A 5,713-nucleotide genomic window follows, 5' to 3' on the forward strand; every position below is an offset into this window, starting at 1 on the left:
CTAATTTTTTTCACTATTTTCCTACAATCTTTTCTATCCAACCCAAGCCTAACTCCTCATTTATGCACATTTAATATAGGATTAAGATTTTGGAAGAAAAAACTATTTCCAAAACGAATCCAATAAGTATACATAGTTTAAATCTTGTATCTATAATTATATGTATATATAATAAAATACTCATAAAAGATCACATTACTTATAACTCAAGAAAATGGAGAGATAGTTCCAGATAGATTTTAACCAACTTGAATAAAACAATATTGAAGAGGATTACGTGAGTACCATGTAAAAGATTCAAAATTGACCAATTAAAACCTTAAACAGTAATTGGGTTTCTTATCACCGAACTACTTTCAAGGAAAATTAGTTATGCAAATTTGAAATTACGTACTTCTTTGGGGGGAAAATTCCTGGGGATTCTTTCTGTAGAAATCTTTAATTTGTGGAGCAGAAAACATAGGACGATAGTCTCCATCTGGGGCTGGTGAGCATGGCAGTGATGATTCCACCAGTGCTAGTTCCCGCGATCAAGTCAAAATAGTCTGCGATCCTCGCATTCTCATGCCCAGAAACTTTCTGAATCAAATAAAAAATGGAGAAAATCATATGTTAACTCAACAGACGAGTGACCCAGATTTACATACTACGATAACAATGTACGTACCTGCAACTCTTCCTCTAGTTTCATGAGTAGAATTGCAGGTATGATCCCTCTAACCCCACCTCCGTCAATACTGAGAATAGTGACAACCTTCCCAGCTGATGGAGGCGGTAGCTTTGCTGTTTCTTCCATTACTTATCCAGCAACGAAGGTCTCAGAAAAATGATCAGAGAGAGAGAGGGGGAGGGAGGGAGAGAGAGTTAGGGATTGCTTGTGTGCTCTTCCTTCGTTGGTGTGAATGCTATTTATAGACCCCTCATCAGCGGGCTGCAAATTTTTATATTACTTTTCTTCTTAAAAAAAAAAATCTTATGCGTTTGTGTCCTACGTCTGGCTCATTTATTAATGACTTGATTATATTGTAGATCGAGAGATCTCGTCTAGGTCTTCTCTCTTTATAAATAATGAGAGTCAAGCCGGCCATTATAAATTATTCCAAATGCTGTCGATTTAAATTTGGTCGTTATAAATTATTCCAATATTAGAAACGTACGTCAGTAGATATAGGGCTGGCAGACTGGCAGTTTTTTGTTTGAATTATTTTTTCATTTATAGAAAGTAGTATTTTCCCTCAAGATTAGTGCGAGAATTTATTTTCAAAAATTTGTCCATAACATTTCTCTTGTGAATAGCTTGGGTGCTATTTTGATAGAAAGTTTCATAACAAAAACTGTGAAATAAATCGTGAAAAAGATATATACAGCATGTGGTGCGAACTAATTTTGCGGAATAATAAGTCTGCCAGCGAGGAAAAAAAACGAGCAATGATATATAAATCTCGTAGAGGCTTGTTCTCAGGGATTGTGTATGTGAGATGCAAACAGGAATATCAGTACTGTTTGAAATATTTTTAAGGGGAAATATCATTCAAGGACCATTGAAGAAATTTAATATCAAACAAAGACCAAGAGATTTTGAAATATCAATGTAAGATTATGAGATTGATTTAAAAATAATTTTAGATGGGAAAAGACTATAATACCCCTTTTTTTCTTTTCTTTTTTTAAAAATTGTCAACTAGCGAATGGTTTCTTATTAAATGCAAATAAGTACTTGTTAATGAATGAATAACTACTTGTTGAAACATGATCTATACTTGTCTTTTCTCACAACCAAGCTCCTTCATATTCTTGAACTTTTCAATTAGCAAATAGCTTCTTGTTATATAAAAATGTATGCTTGTTAATTACATATGGTTACTTGTTGAAACATGAACTTCAATTGTTCCTTCCCACATCCAAGCTCTTTTATATTTTTAAACTTGTCAATTAATAAATGGTTTTTTGTTAAATGCGAGTAAGTACTTGTTAATTAAAAATTGCCTACTTGTCAATAAAAAAAAGCATGGGTATTATAGTCTTTTCCTGTCCAACTTTTTAAAATGAGTCATCTGGTCTTGCAATGATATTTTAGAATCTTTTAATCCTTGATTGATATTAAATATTGATCTCAGTGGTCCTTGAAAGATATTTTTTTCACTTGGAATCATTTCCAGAAAACGTTATATTTGGATAAGAGGGAGAAAACGGAGGCAAGTGCTTATAATTTGATATTTTGGTCACTATGATGATCTCAATATTACAATTTTACAAACATCGAGGGATCTAGTCTTGGTTTTTTTTGTTTTTTGTTTAGGTCCGAAGAGTCTTGGTCTTCTTTATATAAACCGATTTTACAGTCTTGGTTACTAAGATTCGATTATTTTGTGTTTCTCTTATGGAAAATAAATAATTTGATTTTCCAGGTTTAGTATATTTAGGGTTTATTTTCAGCATTTTAGTAATGGAGCATTGTATCAAATAAAATAAGATATCTAGAAGACTAGTTATAAGCGGTCATTTTACCTTGATTTAATATGTATTTTTTCCCTTTTATTAACTAAATAATACACACAATTAAGTTAAATACGATCACAATAGGGCTAAAGAACATTTTCCTCCTAAACTCAAAAAAACCTATATTCACTTATGGAAGAAAGGCATCACAAGAAGGAAAGAAAGTTAAAAGAGTAGCCAGAGGTGACCCCACTGCGCTAACTTAAAAAAAAAAAAAAAACAGGTAATGCTTAAGGGTATGAATGGATTCCCCTCATCACATATATAAATTCCATTAGTCATACGACCACCTAAAATTACATGTTCCCCTGAAAATTGTTATACCACAATAACTAGATGCAAGGTCCTAGCAACCGTAGTTCAATTTAAATAGGCACATGCAAAGACAGAGTTTTAGAACGAACATATGAAATCTGAATCGCTTTAGGCAAGTAACATCATAATCTTAGGTGTACCTCCCATGAATCAAATGAATTGCTCACTACGGTCATTGTTAACCTCTAAAATTTCATGTCATTTCATCACATTTTTCTTGGGTTGTTAGTATATTTTGACACAATTATATGTATTTTAAATACGCAAGTCAGGAATATTGTACATATTGTTTTGAAAATTTATACCAAGGCTCTATTTTGCTATTTTCAAGCTACTATATTGATATTTTTATTTAAGCCTATGTTGGGGGCATTTTTGGCTATTAAGTGATGCTCTAGAAGGCATTAAGATAAAGAAATCTGGTGCAAAGGTGAAGAATTTTTAGCCAATAAAGTTAGGGTTTTTGGAGTATATAAGGTCATTTTTTACTAAGGCTATCATTATGGACTTTTGGAAGTGCTTGGGAGCATTAGGTGTGCTGGGGCATGGATTTTGAGGGAGGCTGAGCTAAGATTTGAAGACGTGAAGAGATCTTAATTTGATATCTTGGTTCTAACCTTCTTCATATCAAAAAATAAAAAATAAGAAAAACAAATTTATCTGAAAGCAAAGGAACTCTAGAAGACGAATAAGAGAAACAAAATACAATTTTGGGTTTCTTAACCGTATATTAAAAGTAGAAGAGATGCGTGTATTTTATAACTATTCATATTATGGGAGGTTCATATAGTTTCAAAAATAAAAAAAAAAGAGGTATATTAGTTTAAAGTAAAACAGAAGGAATGTCAAAGTATTTTTACTATTATATTTATTAAAATAAAAATTATAAAAAATTTAATATCATCAATTTAGACAGTCTAGATTTCATTTGAATGGTCTACATTTAATATTAAATTTTTTATAATTCTTATAGATTTACTATATAGATTTAATCATCAGATTTAAAATTTTGAACTTATAATTTTTTTAGAAAAATATTTTTATTGCAGAGCGCCATTCATCAATACTTTTAATATTGTAGTTATCAAAGTAAAATTTATAAAAATTATAAAAAAATTTAATATTAACTCTAGACTATCTAAATTACATTTATGATGATAGAAAATGCACATTGGCAAAACAAGGATACCCCAAAAATATAATCAACCTCTATAACAACATCGTCGTCGTCGTCATAAATCACAAATCCAAACAATATATATATATATATATATCATGAATCACAAATCCTAAGACCTCAGGCCCGTCTAGCTACTACCTCTCAATCCAAAACAATATTATATATATATATATATATATATTTCGGTCATGATCCAAAACAATACATTTAACAGTCATCCAGGCAATAATTCAAATCATGGCATACAACAGTAGCCTCAAGTCTCTGCTTAATTGCTTCCTCCTCGCAGATCCCAATCCTTCGCATGAAATTATTATAAACCATATAATGAGACCAGAGGGTCTTGGCAACATCAAAATAATATAAAATGCATGCAGACATGTTTTAGAGATACTTTAGCTAGTGGGGAAAAATAAAAGCATAGTAAATAAATAAATATTAATTAAATAATAAATCATGTGATGTAAATCGTATAACTATATAATGTCATATATATGCAAACGCCATCCTTATACCATCCCTATTATTTTCGAACCCATGAGTTGTCACAACCAAATAAGGCCTCATTTGGTATGATAGAAGAGTTTTTAATAGATTGGATCGAAATTGGAATTGGAATCGGAATCAGAATTGAATTGAGTTTTAAAAATATGTTTGGTATGAAGATAGAATCATGATATAATTTAATAAGTATATGTATTTAAAATATAAAAAATCAAAAATACCCTTTATTTTATCTTTTTAATGAAAAACTTAACAATAAAAAAATAAAGAATGTACTTTTAAAGCTCAAAATACCTTTTTTTTTTATGACACATAAGCTAATTCCATATTGAGTTGGTGGATTCCATGGTCTCTACAATGGAATTGGATTCCATCAATTTTGATGGAATCAAATTCCTTCAAGAAAGCAATTCTGATATACCAAACAAGTCAACTGAAGAATTCCATGTCTAATTCCATTTCCTTTTTTCACAATTCTAATATACCAAACATGGCCTAAGATCTTTCCATATAATTGGACCTCACCAAGCTCATTAATGGTGAGATGCAACCAAGTCAAAGGTGCAAAACTCAATATGATCCATGGATTCCCTCTTTTCTATGACCCACAAAGATGTCATATGTTCCAAGGGATGATTCCAATCCGGCAAAAACACTAAGGGGCCTAAGAATGTGAGCAAACCACTAGGCACCTAATGGTGGCAAACCATGTGGTCTAGTGGATCAATAATCATCACTTCAATACTTCCAACAACAGCCTCCATCCCAAATAAACACAACTCATATACTTCTTCCATCCAAAATTATAAGAAACTTTTAAAAGAGTATCTCAGTCTCAAAATATAAGACACTTTGAATAAATTAAAGTTTCATTAAATGCACTAATTTTAATATTACCCTTTATCTCTTATAATAATTTTGGTCCCTTTTCTTTTCAATATATTAAATGATAGGTATTTTTGAAAGTTTATATTTTTGTTTTGGAAAATAAAATTGTTAAATGTATTTTAATGAGGTTTATTGTATGTGAGATTTTGTCCAAAAGTGTATTATAATTTGGGATGGAAAGAGTATAAATTCAGCATATATAGCTCATGGTAGTAATTGCAGTCATCATAAATGCTTAACAATTTTACTTCCAATCATATGATATATTCTCATTTTTCAAAAATTTATGCACATATTTAATTATAAATACAACATCCCGCTTAACCA

At 30.6% G+C, this 5,713-nt stretch overlaps 1 pseudogene; it reads right to left on the minus strand.

Moving 5' to 3' along the window:
• Window positions 1-386: 386 nt before the first annotated feature.
• LOC129289118 (patatin-like protein 2) lies at window positions 387-852 on the minus strand (annotated as a pseudogene).
• Between the last annotated feature and the right edge of the window lie 4,861 nt (window positions 853-5,713).

Source organism: Prosopis cineraria, unplaced genomic scaffold (genome assembly GCF_029017545.1).
Source record: "Prosopis cineraria cultivar Desert tree isolate PC_DT_omini unplaced genomic scaffold, ASM2901754v1 PC12, whole genome shotgun sequence".
NCBI lineage: Eukaryota > Viridiplantae > Streptophyta > Magnoliopsida > Fabales > Fabaceae > Prosopis > Prosopis cineraria.